The sequence below is a fragment of the Bubalus bubalis genome, chromosome 2 (genome assembly GCF_019923935.1).
Source record: "Bubalus bubalis isolate 160015118507 breed Murrah chromosome 2, NDDB_SH_1, whole genome shotgun sequence".
Lineage (NCBI taxonomy): Eukaryota > Metazoa > Chordata > Mammalia > Artiodactyla > Bovidae > Bubalus > Bubalus bubalis.
In genome coordinates, this window is record NC_059158.1 from 52391626 (window position 1) to 52409758 (window position 18133).

Here is an 18133-nt window from a genome sequence, read left to right on the forward strand (position 1 = left end):
TAAAGAACCAGCAGAAATTGTAATTCCATATAATAAAGAACAACTTGATGCTCTTCTAATGTTTGATGAGGACTGGCAGATTGCCGTAGGAAATTATTGTCAAATTCTGCATCATTTACCTTCGCATGCTTTGCTGAATTTTATATCCAGACATCCAGTTATTTTTCCTGTGAGATATAAACAATCTCCTATTCCAAATGCTCAGATAGTTTTTACTGATGGGTCAGCAAACGGTAAAGCCTCCATAGTCACTAAAAATCACCAAAAAGTTTGAGAAACACGGGATACTTCAGCTCAAAGAGCTGAAATAATAGCAGTCATAGAGGCTTTTGCTATGTTTGCAGATGAAGAATTTAACCTTTATTCTGATTCTCAGTATATTGTCAGGTTGATTCCACACATTGAAACTGCGGTTTTGCATGAAAATAAAACTACCATATTACATTTGTTAAGTAATTTACAGCAAAAAACTTGGAAAAGAAATAAAATATTTTTCATTGGACACATTCGGGCTCATTCCGGATTGCCCGGCCCTTTAAATGCCTTTAATGATTTGGCTGACTTGTTAACCAGAAATACAGTGGCTACTGTGATTGAGGAGGCCAGAGCCTCTCACTCACTTTATCATCAATATGCTACTGCCTTAAGATATCAATCGCAAATTCCCAGAGAGACTGCTTGAGAAATTGTGCGTTCTTGCCTACACTGCTCCACTGTTTATAATAGTCTACCTATGGGAGTTAACCCTCGCGGTCTCAAACCTAACGTACTCTGGCAAATGGATGAAACTCGTGTCTCTTCATTTGGAAAACTGTCCTTTGTTCATGTAACTGTAGATACCTTTTCTCATGTCATTATTGCAACTGCTCATACCAGAGAGGCAGTTAAAGATGTTATACAACATCTCTTTACTTGTTTTTCATATCTAGGTCTGCCAAAGGCTTTGAAAACAGATAATGCCCCTGCTTATACTTCTAAGTCTTTTCAGGAATTTTGTTTACAGTTTCAAATTAAACACAATTCAGGCATCCCTTATAATCCCCAGGGACAAGCCATTGTGGAAAGAGCACATCAAACATTAAAGCTTCAAATTCAAAAATTAAAAGAAGGGGAGTTTAAGTATAGCTCTCCCCATCAAACCTTGCAACATGCTCTTTTTGTAATAAATATTTTAAATGCTGATTCATCCAGAACAACAAATACAAAGCTGTTGGTAAAATGGAAGGACCTCCTCTCCGGACAATGGAAGGGTCCTGACCCCATTATTAACTAGCGGTCGAGGATGTGCTTGTATTTTTCCACAGGACGCAGATTCTCCAATTTAGATCCCGGACAGGCTGATTCGCCATGTTGCAGACCCCTAGACATCCAGTTCCCCCATTGCTTCCATCACAAAAGAGGAGCCTGCTGGAAGGGGAGGCAAGATAAACATCGAGATCCCAGTGAGACTGACAGGACTGCTGCAGCATGAACTCCAACCAGAAAATAATTCCACTTATTCTGTTTTAGCTTGTTTACCCTCGCCTTATGTTTTCCTTTTTACTAATGACTCCAACAAACTTAATGTACACATGAATTATTCAGGTGGACCTAACGTGGTAACTTGTGAACAATATATGCTTTCATCCTGTTTGACCCCTCAATATAATGTTTGCTCTTTTGTGGTGTTGCGATGCCCACCCTATCTCATGATACCCGTGACAGTGACCTCCCACTGGTATGACAATTATGGTCTCACCATGTTACAACAACTACAGGATTTAATGCGATCGCGACGGTTTGTGGGCTAACTTATTTTAGGAATATCAGCTTTAATAGCAGCAATTAGTTCTGTTACTATGGTAGCAATATCATTGACTCAACAAGTGCATACTGCCCAATATGTTGATACCATGTCTAAAAATGTTTCTTTAACTCTAGCAACTCAGGAAGCTATAGATAGGAAATTTAAGATGAGAGTAGACAGCTTAGAAGAGGCAATTATGCATATTGGGACTGAGTTACAGGCTTTAAAGGTGAAAATGGCTTTGACATGCCACGCTGATTACAGGTGGATATGCGTGACATCTTTGAAGGTAAACGAGACAGATTATGAATGGGAAAAGATTAAAAATCATATCTCAGGTGTTTGGAATAGTTCTGATATTGGCCTGGACTTAGGGAAACTTCATAGTCAAATACAGACCTTGGAACACTCTCGACTGGATTTTACCACCGATGGAGCAGCTAATGACTTTTTTCATACCTTCTCTAACTTTATTTCTGGAAAAAATATTCTGTCTAATACCCCTAGTTATGCTGTCATTGGTGCTCTAATCCTACTTCTCATAATCATTCTTCCTTGTATTGTCAGGATTCTTCTACAGAGCATTCAGAAGCTTGCAACTGAGCTGCATCTGGCTGTTTAAAGAAATAAAAAAGGGGGAGATGTTGGGGCCAGAGTGAGGCACTCCGCCCGTGGCAAAGGTCATGAGGAAGGAGGCTCAACATATGCAAAGGCAGGATCGAGCCTCAGGAGTACCCCTGGAAATCCTCGAGCATCTACCCCCATAACCAGAGCCTGCCTGCTTTACTACTTTGTGCTCCCACCTACACCTCTGACTTTACAGAGGGCTGTCCCCCACCACCTCTTTCGGAGAAGGAGTTAACCTAGAGCTACAGTTAATAAGAACTCCTGGGCGTAACAAGAGTGTTCTAACCTACAAACTCCTCTGAAGTTTCTCTGGCCTGTCTGACAGGCTCGTCTGGCCACATGTGATTGCCCACGGCCTCCCAACCGTGAGAGGCATGAGATGCTTTAAACCTTCTAAAAACAGGTTCCTTAGAAAAGTTAGAAAACTATTAGTATAAGTATAATGGGCTGATTAGAAATTGTATTGGAGAAGGGTTTTTCATTTGTTGAGCCAATGTTTGTTGCTAAGTCTCCTTATCCCCTGCCCTTACACACATTAATGAATATATAGAAGAAATAAGTATTAACCTTTGATATAAATCATGTTAGACCTTAGGCTAAGTAAATTCTTTCCTTAACTAAAACCCACTATACCCTCACCCTATAGGAATGTAACTTTATTTGGGTGGCGTCTGTTTAAGAATAATCACTCCTGGAGAAATAAGTGTCCTGGTTGACTGACTGCTGTCACAAGGAGAGGGTCATAAATTGTCAGCAGGCCCCCTGGCCAGAAGATGATGTAACACCACTACGACCTCTGTATACATTTGTATGACGCACCTGACATTGATAAAAGTCAGGACTGCTGACCCCACGTGACTTTTGCATAACATCTCAGTGTATAAAAGTAGACCATGGAAAATAAAGAATTGGGATCAGTTTCTCGAAATACTGGTCTCCCCATGTCTCTCTCTCTCACTCTGGTTGAGTCTCCATCTGGAGCGCGGAACCCACCAAGCTTACTAATTTTGCCTGGGCTTCTAAGATCCGACCGGGGAGGCCTCAGTGTCTCCTCTCCTTCGGGAGAATGGAAGGACGCCTGCAGCCTACATAAGTGGTGCAAGCTTCTTGTCTTGAAGTTTTATTGGTCTCCCGCATAAACCAAGCTACTCAGCCGCTTTACTCCACTGAATTTTCCTACTGAGCTATCCTCATTCTATTACTCTTTACATCTTTAATTAATATCTAATGGAAGCTATTGCATCCTGATCCTCGCCGACGCCATCCCCGCTTCGAATACCCTGGATCAGCTGGGGTTGGACCCCAGCAGAAGAGGGCCTCATCTCGAGTTGAGGCAGGAACCTCAGGGTTCCTCTCCATTTCTGACTCCGATCGCAGGGTCCCTGCAGAGTTGGGACAGGAGAGTCAGGCCTCGTCTTGTGTGGAGGAATGGAACTCCGCTTGCCTTTCGAGTTGTTCTCAGGGTGACAGGCCACTTGTCGAGCTGTATGTGGAACCTGTGGGTTTTTGCAGACGATGCACGGGGGTGTCAGTGCCCCTTCGTGTTGTGCCTTCATCCACAGGGTTGCCTTCAAAGAGGTGTCCGTGCAACGGGTTCTTCTCAAGAGTGGACCGGGAAATTGGGGTTTTTCGACATGTGGCACCACCCATGAGACTACGTCTCGAATTTCCTCGTGAGACTGGCCTCATCGTGAGGTGCGCCGGGAAGGTCGAGAACCCCTTCCAGACAAAGCAGGGGAATCAAAACACCTGTCGCGATCAGAAGGGGAGAAGGGGCTCAGCTGAAGTGATGCCGGGAACCCCGGTGTTCCCCTCGAGTGAGACTGGTGTGTCGGGGAACTATTGGGGTCACATCAAGGGTGCCAAGTACCATTTCGCACTTCAAGACGGAACGTGGGACTTCTCTTGGGACGCTGTAGCAGGCAAGGGCCTAATCTTGCAGTGACCCGGTAACCACGTGGTGTTTCTCGAGTTGCAGTGGGATTCTCGAGTTACGACGGGGAATTCAGGCTTCCTCTTTTTTTGGCCCAGGGAAGTCCAATCTTCCATTTGAGTTGCGAGGGAGAGCTGGGGATTGATCTCGAGTCACTCCAGGGCAAAATAGACCTCATCTAGGCTTGTGTCCAGGACCTAACGTTCATCTCCAAGGGCGACACGGATCTCGAGGTTGCATTCCAGATTCACCCTGGGAGTCATGCCTCGTCTTGAGGGGAAGCAAAGGACTCCGCTCTCCTCTCGAGTCACGACGGGTACCTCTTGGAGCCCACTGAGTGGCCTAAAGGGAGTCAGGACTCGTGTGGAGTTTGGAAAGAGGACTCGGGATTGCTCTCCAAGCCATGCAGGAAAAGAAGGCCCTCATCTCGCGATGATGGGGGAGTCTCGAGGGTTTTCTCCAGCTGCGGCGCCAGTGTGGGGTTTCTCACGAGGTACGACGGGGAGCTCAGGGAGCCTCTTGTGTGGCGCCAGGGAAGTCAGTTCTCCATGCGTGTGGCGACGGGGTGCGCGTCATTGTTCTCGAGTCATAGTAGGCGAATCGGGCCTCAAGACGCATTGAAGAAGGACTCTCGAGGTCTTTCTCGGGTTGCGGCAGGGAACCCTGGGTTCCCTCGACTTGTGTCGGTGACCTCAGGCAACTTCTCAGGGTGCCTCTGAGAAGTCAGGGACACTGTGGATTTGGGAGGGGCCTTTCGTTACTCAACTGGGTTTGGTGCAATCGAAGAGGGCCTCATCTCGAATGGAGGCAGGAACCTCAGGGGTCCTCTCCATTTCTGACTCGGGTCGCAGGTACCTGCAGAGTATGGACAAGAGAGTCACGCCTCGTCTTCTGTGGAGGAATGGATCTCCGCTTGCCTTTCGAGTTGTTCACGGAGTGACAGGCCACTTGTTGAGCTGTGTGTGGAACCTGCGGGTTTTTCCGGACGATGCACGGGGGTGTCAGTGCCCCTTCGTGTTGTGCCTTCATCCACAGGGTTGCCTTCAAAGAGGTGTCCGGGCATCGGGTTCTTTTCAAGAGCGTACCAGAAAATTGGGGTCTTTCAGCATGTGGTACCACCCACGAGGCTATGTCTCGAATTTCCTCGGGAGACCGGCCTCATCCTGAGGTGCGCCGGGAAGGTTGGGAACCCCTTGCAGACAAAGCAGGGGAATCGACCCACCGGTCGCGATCAGAAGGGGAGAAGGGGCTCAGATGAAGTGGTGCCGGGAACCTCGGTGGTCCCCTCGAGTGAGACCGGTATGTCACGGCACTTTTGAGGTCGCATCAAGGGTGCCAAGTACAGTTTCGCACTTCAAGACGGAACGTGGGAATTCTCTGGAGATGCTGTAGCGGGCAAGGGCCTCATATTGCGATGACGAGGGAAACACGTGGTTTTTCTCGAGTTGAGGCGGGATTCTCGAGTTACGACGGGGAATTCAGGCTTCCTCTTGTGTTGGCCCAGGAAGTCCAATCTTCCATTCAACTTGTCAGAGAGAGCTGGGGGTTGCTCTCGAGTCACTTCAAGGCAAAGAGTCCTCATCTAGACTTGGGTCCAGGACGTAATGTTCCTCTCCAGGGGCGACAGGGATATCGGGGTCGCATTCCAGTCTCACCCGGTGGGTTCACTGCCTCGTCTCGAGTGGAAGCAAAGGACTCCACTATCCTCTCGAGTCCCGACGCGTAACTCTTGGAGCCATATGAGTGGCCTAAAGGGATTCAAGCGTCCTGTGTAGCTTGGACAGAAGGTTCACGCTTGATCTGCATACCATGCAGTTAAAGATGGCCCTCCTCTCGTGATGACGGGGGCGTCTCATGGGTTTTCTCGAGCTGCGGCGCCAGTGTGGGGTTTCTCACGATATATGATGGGGAGCTCAGGGAGCCTCTCGTGCGGCGCCAGAGAAGTCAGGCCTCCATGCGTGTGGCCAGGCAGATCGCGTCATTGCTCTCGAGTCATGGGAGGGACTAGGGACCTCAAGACGCATTTAAGAAGGACTCTCCAGGTCTTTCTTGGGTTGGGGCGGGAAACACTCGTTTCCCTCGACCTGTGCTGGTGACCTCTGCGAGCTTCTCAGGGTGTCTCTGAGAAATCAGGGATACTGTGGAGTTGGGAGGGGCCTCTCGGGACTCCACCAGGTTTGGTGCAATAAGAGGGCCCCATCTCGAGTTGAGGCAGGAACCTTAGGGTTCCTCTCCATTTCTGACTCCGATCGCAGGGTCCCTGCAGAGTTTGGACAGGAGAGTCAGGCCTCGTCTTGTGTGGAGGAATGGAACTCCGCTTGCCTTACGAGTTGTTCTTGGGGTGACAGGCCACTTGTCGAGCTGTATATGGAACCTGTGGGTTTTTCCAGATGATGCACGGGGTTGTCAATGCCCCTTCGTGTTGTGCCTTCATCCACAGGGTTGCCTTCGAAGAGGTGTTTGGGCATCGGGTTCTTATCAAGAGCAGGCCGAGAAATCGGGGTCTTTCTGCATGTGGCACCACACACGAGGCTACCTCTCGAATTTCCTCTTGAGACTGGGCTCATCCTGAGGTGCGCTGGGAAGGTCGAGAAAGCCTTCCAGACAAAGCAGGGCAATCAACCCTACTGTCGCAATCAGGAGGAGAGAAGGGGCTCAGATGAAGTGGTGCCGGGAACCTCGGTGTTCCCCTCGAGTGAGACCGGAGTGTCGGGGAACTTTTGGGGTCGCATCAAGGGTGCCAAGTACCGTTTCGCACTTCAAGACGGAACGTGGGACTTTTCTTGAGACGCTCTAACGTGAAAGGGCTTCATCTTGAGATGAGGGGGGAACTACGTGGTTTCCTTCGAGTTGCAGCAGGATTCTCGCGTTACAACGGGGAATTCGGGCTTCCTCTTGTGTTGGTCCAGGGAAGTCCAATCTTCCATTCGAGTTTCGAGGGAGAGCTGGGATTTCTCTCGAGTCACTGCAGGGCAAAATATACTTCATCTAGGCCTGTGTCCAGGACCTAATGTTCCTCTCCAGGGGCGACAGGGATCTCGCGGTTGCATTCCAGACTCACCCGGGGAGTCAGGCTTTGTCTCAAGGGGGAGCAAAGGACTCTGCTGTCCTCTCGAGTCATGACGGGTATCTCCTGGAGCCCACTTAGTGGCCTAAAGGGAGTCAAGCCTCCTGTGGAGTTTGGAGAGAGGACTTGGGGTGCTCTCCAGGCCATCCAGGATAAGAAGGCCCTCATCTCGCAGTGACGGAGGCGTCTCATAGGTTTTCTCGAGCTGCGGCGCCAGAGTGGATTTTTACACGAGGTACGACTGGGAGCTCAAGGAGCCTCTCGTGTGGCGCCAGGGAAGTCAGGTCTCCATGCGTGTGGCGAGGGGGAGCTCGTCTTTGCTCTCGAGTTATGTTAGGGGAATCGGCCTCAAGATGCATTGAAGAAGGACTCTCGAGGTCTTTCTCGGGCTGCACCAGGAAACCCTGGGTTCCCTCGACTTGTTCCGCTGACCTCAGGGAGCTTCTCAGGGTGCCTCTGAGAAATCAGGGATACTGTGGAGTTGGGAGTGGCCTTTCGGGACTCCACAGGGTTTGGTGCAATGGAAGAGGGCCTCAACTCGAGTTGAGGCAGGAACCTCAGGGTTCCTCTCCGTTTCTGACTCTGATCGCAGTGTCCCTGCCGAGTTGGGACAGGAGAGTCAGTGCCCAGATCCGGCATATTGCATATTGAGTGCATATTGCATATTGCATATTGAGTGCAGCACTTTCCACATTATCATCTTTCAGTATCTGGAATAGCTCAACTAGAATTCTATCACTGCTGGGAGCCAGCATGAGGCACTCCACCTGTGGCAAAGGTCATGAGAAAGGAGGCTCAGCATACGCAAAGGCGGGATCAAGCCTCAGGTGTCCCCCTGGAAATTCTCGAGCATCTACCCCCAAAACCAGAGTCTGCCTGCTTTCTGCTTTGTGCTTTCACCTACACCTCTGACTTTATGGGGTCTGTCCCCCACTACCTCTCTCTGAAAAAAGAGTTAGCTTACAGCTCCAGTTAATAGTTCCTGTGTGTGACAGTGTTTCAACCTACAAACTCCTTTAGAAATCCTCTAGCCTGCCTGAATAGGTTTTTCCGGCCACATGTGATTGTTTAGAGCCTCCCAACTGTGAGAGGTGGGGGATGTTCTAAACTGTCTAAACACAGATTCCTTTGAGTAGTTAAAAGATTGATTAGAAATTGTATTGGCGAAAGGTTTTTACTTATTGGGCCAATGTTTGCTGCTAAGTCTTCATACTCCTTACCTATTGTGTCCTTGGCAGTGTATTGATTGATATAATGGGTGTATAGAAATGCAAGTAGTAGCCTCAATGTTTGTAACCTTGGACCCTTGAGTTAATTCTTTCTTTGACTGAGCCCACCTCACCTTTGCCCTATAGGAATGCAGCTTTGTCCAATGCTTTTTTGGAGACTGGTGCCTGACTTTGGAATAATCACCTTTAGAGAAAGATAAGTTTCTTAAAATGTTAACAGGCCTCCTGGCCAGAAGATGATGTAATTCACCTGAACTTTTGCATATGATAAGTGTGCAGGAAGAAAGCCTGGCTTCCCCCATTATCCTTTATGCATAACTTAAGTTATAAAAACTACTTTGGAAAATAAAGTGTGGGCCTTGTTCACTGAACCTTGGTCTCCCCATGTCACTCTCTCTCTCAAATTCTGGCTGAGTCTCCATCTGGAGTGCGGAACCCACCATGCTTGCTAATTATGCCTGGGCTTCTAAGATCCAACTGGGGAGGCCTCAGTGTCTCCTCTCCTTCAGGAGAAAGGAAGGACGCCTGCAGCCTACGTAAGTGGTGCAAACTTCTTGTCTTGAAGTTTTATTGGTCTCCCGCATAAACCAAGCTACTCAGACACTTTTCTCCACTGAATTTTCCTACTGAGCTATCCTCATCCTATTACTCTTTATATCTTTGATAAAATATTTAAATAAATAGGTCGCCTATGCCGTCTCTCCTTCGAATACCCTGGATCAGCCGGGGCTGCACCCCGGCAGGTGGCGCTCAAGACAGGCTGTTCGAAGGTAAGCTCCCCAAAGCAATCAGGGTCATCAGCCCTATTGCCCCCCTTCTCTGAACAATCTGGGTCATCAGCCCTCTTGTTCCCCCTCGGAACAGTTTGGGTCATCAGCCCTACTGCTCCTCCCTCGGAACAGTTTGGGTCATCAGCCTACTGTTCCTCCCTCAGAACAATCTGGGTCATCAGCCCTATTGTTCTTCCAGTGTTCGGGACGGCTAGGACCCCACTCAGGGTGCTGTGGACCCCCCTGTAGAATAGACAGGGCGAGAGGAGTGGGAAGTGTTGAACGTGTTAAAGAGTTAGAGAGAGAAAACGGTTTCTGAAGTTAAAAGGCCAAACAAAAGCCTGATCTTTTAAAAGCTAAAAGCTTTATCTTCTATTATACTTAATTTTCCGACATGGGTAACACTGAAACTAAGAATGGCAACTCTTTATACAAGTAATCTTGAAACTATTAAAGAGGCTAATGTTAATTTAGATACTTGGGTGAAGGTAAAAAAACAACTAAAAACTTATCGTATAAATATGATTAAAAATGTTCTGGACCATCATCATGAGGCTGTGGGATAGCCTATGGGAGAGGCTATAGAGGTGGATGGTAGTGGGTCTCCACCTTCTGCGCAGATCATATGTTCTGCCATTGACTAAGAAAAGGAGGGAGACTGTGCTCTACCTCCCGAGGAAGGAGAGGGCTTATAGGATGCTGAGGCCGGGCACCCTGGCGATCCCCCTCCCCCTCTACACAAACCTTTAAAAATTTATCCAACAATTTCTGATTTAAGGGGACTACCCCATATGTTCTGCCATTGACTAAGAAAAGGAGGGAGACTGTGCTCTACCTCCCGAGGAAGGAGAGGGCTTATAGGATGTTGAGGCCGGGCACCCTGGCGATCCCCCTCCCCCTCTACACAAACCTTTAAAAATTTATCCAACAATTTCTGATTTAAGGGGACTACCCCACCTCCGCTTGCACCTCCCAGGGCCTAGGAATTCCTGAGTTCACATCCAAAGCCTCCCAGACCATTGCCTAAGGCTGAAAAAAGATTTTAAAAAAATTTCTTTTAAACTAAGGAGCTTTTAAAAAATACACAATATACAGAGCCTGCTCATTGCAGAAAAACCCCTCAGGGGGGCCTCACCCAAGCAAAAAAAAAGAGAGAGAGAGAAAAAAAAGTGAAAAAGAAAAAAGGAAAGAAAATAGAGAAAGATGTAAAGAAAGAAAAAGAGCTAAAGAGTGAAAAGGAGAGGAACGGAGAAGGAAGGAATCAGGGAACACAGCAAGATAGAGAAAGGAAGTTTAAAAAGGAGATACAGAGAAAAAGATAGAAAAAAAAGATTAGGGAAGAGAAAAGGGTAAAGGGAAAGAAACGAAGAAAAGAAAAGGGTAGCGAAACAGGAAGGGGGAGAGAAAAGTGAGAAAGGCAGGAAGAGAGGGAGAGAGAGAGAGAGAGACTGTAAGAGACGCTGTGACCAGGCGCCCTGGCGAGCTCCGTCCCCCTCTGCGCAAACCTTTAAAAAACAAACAACAACAACAACAAAAACTTATCCACCACTTTCTGATTTAAGGCCATCGCTGCTGCTTCTGTTTGTGCCTTCCAGGGCCCAAGAGTTCCCCACTTTGCCCCCAAAGCCTCTCAAAGTGTTGCCTAAGCCTGAAAAAGATAAAAAGTTTTTTCAACAGTGGAGCTTTTAAAACAGACTACATGCACAATATGCAGAGTGTGCTCCTTGGAGAAAACCCCCTCGGGGGCGGTCTCATCCAGGCTAAGAGAAAAACAGAACAGTTAGGGGATTTAGCAACAATATTAACCCCTGACATGCCAGTTGCTCCGATTCCAATGGGAGTGGCTGGCCCCCTGCCTGAGGGCATTGTAGGACTTGTGCTAGGGCGTAGCTCGCTTTCTTTTCAAGAAATTTCGGTGGTGCGTGGTGTAGTAGATTCTGATTATATTGCAGAAATTAAAGTTATGATCTCGTTGCCTACCAAAACTGTGCAAATTAATAAAGGTCTAAGAGTAACACAGTTTTTGCTTTTACTTTACTATCAGACAAGAAAAACCTTGACTTCTCAAGCTAAGAGCCACAGAGCATTTAGATCTAGTGATCTAGCCTTTTGGGTGCAGGAAATTACAGCTCCAAGGCCTTTAAAAGATCTTTTAATTTAAGAAAGTAAAATGTCAGGGCTATTAGACACAAGAACAGACGTCTCTTCACATTTCTGGGAAAGACTGACCAAGCTCCTGGCCAGCACATACTACTGAAAATGAGTTGGTGGGATAAAAGAAAGTGGTATGCAGGGTGGGAATGCTGTAGAGAAAAAGGTGAGGGAGAGTTTAAAACCTTGAAGAGTAGTGAGTTCCCCATTGCTGGAAGTATTCAAGCAAAGATTGGTTGCTTGTCATCTAAAAAGCTATAGACCAGATTTAGGTTACAAAACGATAACTGGAGAAGCTTATAAAGATGTTGTGCAACACCTCTTTACTTGCTTCTCATATTTAGGTCTGCCAAAAGTTTTAAAAATTGATAATGCCCCTTTGAAGCTGCGGAGAGATTGTTTACTAACTTTAAATGATTTCCAAAAATTATTAGGGGACATTAATTGGATATGCCCACATTAAAACTGACTAATTCAGATTTAAAGCCTTTGTTTAACTGCTTAAAAAGCGATCCTAATTCCAGTTCTAAGAGAAAGTTGACTAATGAGACAGAGTTGGCTCTTGTTAAAGTAGATGAGACTTTAAATGATCAGTTAATTAGGATCAATATTACCAAAAGATGAGATTAAGTTATTCTTGCCACAAAACATACACCTACAAGGTGCTTGTGACAAAAAGGCCCATTGGTTCCATCTACCAGTGACCCCAAGAAAAATAGTTTTATCTTATCCTAGCTCGGTGGCACAATTAATTATAAAAGGAGGAAAAAAGAAGTGTGGAACTTTTTAGAAAAGAAGTAGCAAATATAATAATTTCATTCAATAAGGATCAACTACAAGTCTTTTACAAAATAGTGATGATTGGCAAGTTGCCCTGATAGATTTCAGGGGTCAAATTTTGTTTCATTTGCCCTCAAGCCCCCACAGTAGTTAAAAGTTCAAAAATGTTAGATTGGCAGTTTGAGGATACCTGTGGAACTTTCCAACCCTATGTAGTTCCTACGCTCCCCTTTACCCTATGGGGGAGGGACGTGCTGTCTCAAATAGGAGATACTCAGAGAAGGGTTTTCTCAATTTCTTAGTTATCAACAGGCGGTACAATTAGCAATACTTTATATATTGTTATAAATACATAATATAAATGTATTTGCCTAATTACAGTTTGCCTAATTAGGTATGGGTATAAATGAAACATAATGAAGGTATACCTAATTCTATTTATAGATCTATACTTGATTAATTTGTATATAAATTAATATGTATACTATATATGCATATTATATATATACTGTATAATTAAATGTATATTGCAGTAATATAATGTGTGTGGCTGATATTAATTGGTATGGATTGATCTGCTGTGATGATATATGTTCTATATACTGTATAATTATGTGTGTGTGACATGTATTATTGCAGTACATTGGTTTGTGTTGGTTGGTATTAGCTGTGTACATGTTGTATTGCTGTAATATATATGAATTAATATATTAATTGTAAGATTAACTCAAGTATATTGATTTATATATATTGTATGTCAATCAGTTTATACTTGTTGCCATATATAAATACATATATTTCTGACTTTGATAGCAGGGTTCCTGCAGATTTGGGACAGGAGAGTCAGGCCTCGTCTTGTGTTGAGGCATGGAACTCTGCTTGCCTCTTGAGTTGTTCACGGGGTGACAGGCCCCATGTCGAGCTGTATTTGGAACCTGCGGGTTTTTCTGGACTATGCACTGGGGTGTTAGTGCCCCTTCGTGTTGTAACTTCATCCACAGGGTTACATTCGAAAAGCTGTCCGGGCATCGGGTTCTTATCAAGAGCGGACCGGGAAATCGGGGTCTTTCGGTATGTGGCACCACCAACGAGGCTACGTCTCGAATTTCTTCATGAGACCAGCCTAGATCTGAGGTGCAATGGGAAGGTAGGGATCCCCTTTCAGTCAAAGCTCAGGAATCGACCCTCATGTCGAGATCAGGAGGGGAGAAGGGGCTCAGATGAAGTGGTGCTGGGAACATCAGTGTTCCTCTCGAGTGAGACCGGTTTGTCCAGGAAAGTTTTGGGTCGCATCAAGGTTGTCAAGTACCGTTTCGAACTTCAAGACAGAACGTGGAATTTCTCTTGAGTCGCTGCAGCGGAAAAGGGCTTCATCTTGCAATGACGGGGGAACCTCGTGGTTTTTCTCGAATGTGCGGCGGGAAACCCTGGATTCCTTTGACTTGTGCCGGTTACCTCAGAGAGCTTCTCAGGGTGCCTATGAGAAATCAGGGATACTGTGGAGTTGGGAGGGGCCTCTTGGGACTCCACTGGGTTTGGTGCAATGGAAGTGGGCCTCATCTTGAGTTGAGGCAGGTACCTCAGGGTTCCTCTCCATTTCTGACTCCGATCGCAGGGTCCCTGCAGAGTTGGGACAGGAGAGTCAGGCTTCGTCTTGTGTTAAGGAATGGAACTCTGCTTGCCTCTCGAGTTGTTCACGGGGTGACAGGCCACTTGTGGAGCTGAATTTGGAATGTGCTGGTTTTTCCAGGCATTGTACTGGGGTGTCAGTGCCCCTTCGTGTTGTGACTTCTTCCACAGGGTTACATTCGAAGAGGTGTCTGGGCATCAGGTTCTTATCAAGAACAGACCGGGAATTCAGGGTCTTTCAGAATGTGGCACCACCCACGAGGCTACGTGCCGGGCTCCAGCCTCAGCTGATCCAGGGAGTTTGACGCAGGGTCATCGTCAGCGAGGATCAGGATACAAGAGCTTCCATTAGATATTAATTAAAGATGTGAAGAGTAGAGGATAGCTCAGTAGGAAAATTCAGTGGAGAAAAGTGTCTGAGTAGCTTGGTTTATGCGGGAGACCAATAAAACTTCAAGAGGAGAAGCTTTCACCACTTACATAGGCTGCAGGCATCCTTCAGTTCTCCCGAAGGAGAGGAGACACTGAGGCCTCCCCGGTCAGATCTTAGAAGCCCAGGCAAAATTAGTAAGCTTGGTGGGTTCTGCACTCCAGATGGAGACTCAGCCAGAGTGAGAGAGACATGGGGAGACCAGTATTTCGAGAAACTGATCCCAATTCTTTATTTTCCATGGTCTACTTTTATACACTGAGATATTATGCAAAAGTCACACGGGGTCAGCAGTCCTGACTTTTATCAAAGTCAGGTGCTTCATACAAATGTATACAGAGGTCTTAGGGATGTTACATCATCTTCTGGCCAGGGGGCCTGCTGACAATTTATGACCCTTTCCTTGTGACAGTGGTCAGTCAACCTGGACACTTATTTCTCCAGGAGTGATTATTCTTAAAACAGACGCCACCCAAATAAAGTCACAGTCCTATAGGGTGAGGGTGTAGTGGGTTTTAGTTAAGGAAAGAATTTACTTAGCCTAAGGTCTAACATGATTTATATCAAAGGTTAATACTTATTTCTTCTATATATTCATTCATGTGTGTAAGGGCAGGGGATAAGGAGACTTAGCAACAAACATTGGCTCAACAAATGAAAAATCCTTCACCAATACAATTTCTAATCAGCCCATTATACTTATACTTACAGTTTTCTAACTTTTCTAAGGAACTTGTTTTTAGAACGTTTAAAGCATCTCGTGCCTCTCATGGTTGGGAGGTTGTGAGCAATCACATGTGGCAGGACAAGCCTGTCAGGCAGGCTAGGGAACCTTCAGAGGAGTTTGTAGGTTAAAACACTCTTGTCACGCCCAGGAGTTCTTATTAACTGTAGCTCTAGGTTAACTCCTTCTCCGAAAGAGGTGGTGGGGGACAGCCCTCTGTAAAGTCAGAGGTGTAGGTGGGAGCACAAAGTAGTAAAGCAGGCAGGCTCTGGTTATGGGGGTAGATGCTCGAGGATTTCCAGGGGTACTCCTGAGGCTCGATCCTGCCTTTGCATATGTCGAGCCTCCTTCCTCATGACCTTTGCCACGGGCGGAGTGCCTCACTCTGGCCCCAACATCTCCCCCTTTTTTATTTCTTTAAACAGCCAGATGCAGCTCAGTCGCAAGCTTCTGAATGCTCTGCAGAAGAATCCTGACAATACAAGGAAGAATGATTATGAGAAGTAGGATTAGAGCACCAATGACAGCATAACTAGGGGTATTAGACAGAATATTTTTTCCAGAAATAAAGTTAGAGAAGGTATGAAAAAAGTCATTAGCTGCTCCATCGGTGGTAAAATCCAGTCGAGAGTGTTCCAAGGTCTGTATTTGATTATGTCCAGGCCAATATCAGAACTATTCCAAACACCTGAGATATGATTTTTAATCTTTTCCCATTCATAATCTGTCTCGTTTACCTTCAAAGATGTCACGCATATCCACCTGTAATCAGCATGGTATGTCAAAGCCATCTTCACCTTTAAAGCCTGTAACTCAGTCCCAATATGCATAATTGCCTCTTCTAAGCTGTCTACTCTCATCTTAAATTTCCTATCTATAGCTTCCTGAGTTGCTAGAGTTAAAGAAACATTTTTAGACATGGTATCAACATATTGGGCAGTATGCACTTGTTGAGTCAATGATATTGCTGCCATAGTAACAGAACTAATTGCTGCTATAAAAGCTGATATTCCTAAAGTAAGTAAGCCCACAAACCGTCACGATCACATTAAATCCTGTAGTTGTAACATGGCAAGACCATAATTGTCATACCAGTGGGAGGTCACCATCACAGGTATCATGAGATAGGGTGGACGTCACAACACCACAAAAGAGCAAACATTATATTGAGGGGTCAAACAGGATGAAAGCATACATTGTTCACAAGTTACCACGTTAGGTCCACCTGAATAATTCATGTGTACATTAAGTTTGTTGGAGTCATTAGTAAAAAGGAAAACATAAGGCGAGGGTAAACAAGCTAAAACAGAATAAGTGGAATCGTTATCTGGGCGAGATACAGAAACGGGGGCAGTAGCAGCAAGGGCTCTCCAAATCTCAGGTTGCCAATAGGTTTTGCTTTCAGCTGTATAAGACAGCATAGGAGGAACAAATTGGTGAATATGCCATCTAGTGGCTTGCGTAGGCCAAAGAAGAGGAATCCTATTCCAATTCTCAAATCTGCCTTTCAATGTTATCTTGATCAATGGATCCTTGCCGGGAGCCGGCATATTGCATATTGAGTGCATATTGCATATTGCATATTGAGTGCAGCACTTTCCACAGCACCATCTTTCAGGATCTGGAATAGCTCAACTAGAATTCTATCACTGCCGGAAGCCAGAGTGAGGCACTCCACCCATGACAAAGGTCATGAGGAAGGACGCTCGGCATATGCAAAGGCGGGATCAAGCCTCAGGAGTCCCCCTGGAAATTCTCGAGCATTTACCCCCAAAACCAGAGTCTGCCTACTTTCTGCTTTGTGCTTTCACCTACACCTCTGATTTTACGGGGGGCTGTCCCCGACTACCTCTCTCTGAAAAGAGAGTTAGCTTACAGCTCCGGTTAGTAATTCCTGGGTGTGACAGTGTTTAACCTACAAACTCCTTTGGAAATCCTCTAGCCTGCCTGAATAGGTTTTTCCAGCCACGTGTGATTGTTCAGAGCCTCCCAACTGTGAGAGGCAGGAGATGTTCTAAACTGTCTAAACACAGATTCTTTTGCGTAGTTAAAAGATTGATTAGAAATTGTATTGGTGAAGGGTTTTTCACTTATTGAGCCAATGTTTGCTGCTAAGTCTCCATACTCCTTACCTACTGTGTCCTTGGCAGTGTATTGATTGATATAATGGGTGTATAGAAATGTAAAATGCAGCTTTGTCCAGTGCTTTTTTGGAGGCTGGTGCCTGACTTTGGAATAATCACCTTTAGAAAAAATAAGTTTCTTAAAATGTTAACAGGCCTCCGGGCCAGAAGATGATGTAATTCACCTGATCTTTTGCATATGATAAGTTTGGAAGCCTGCCTTCGATTAGGACCAGGAACTGCTGTCCTTGCATGACTCCACCCCTTCCTCCATTATCCTCTATACATAACTTAAGGTATAAAAACTACTTTGGAAAATAAAGTGTGGGCCTTGTTCACTGAAACTTGGTCTCCCCATGTCACTCTCTCTCTCAAATTCTGGCTGAGTCTCCATCTGGAGTGCGGAACCCGCCATGCTTGCTAATTATGCCTGGGCTTCTAAGATCCAACCGGGGAGGCCTCAGTTTCTCCTCTCCTCCGGGAAAGCGGAAGGATGCCTGCGGCCTACGTAAGTGGTGCAAACTTCTTGTCTTGAAGTTTTATTGGTCTCCCGCGTAAACCAAGCTACTCATCCTCTTTTCTCCACTGAATTTTCCTACTGAGCTATCCTCATTCTATTACTCTTTATATCCTTAATTAATGTTTAATTAAGCAGTTGTTTCCTGACCCTCGCCTATGCCGTCTCTCCTTCGAATACCCTGGATCAGCTGGGGCTGGACCCCGGCAGATCCTCACCCGGATTCGGGTTGCTCCAGTCCTGAATAGTATAATTCCCACCGCCTGGTATCCTATAATCAGTCCTTGAACTATAAGTACAAGTTGTCCAAGTCGGATACCCAGTACAGCCACCTATGGTCTTCCACACTTCATCTGAAGGAGCAATC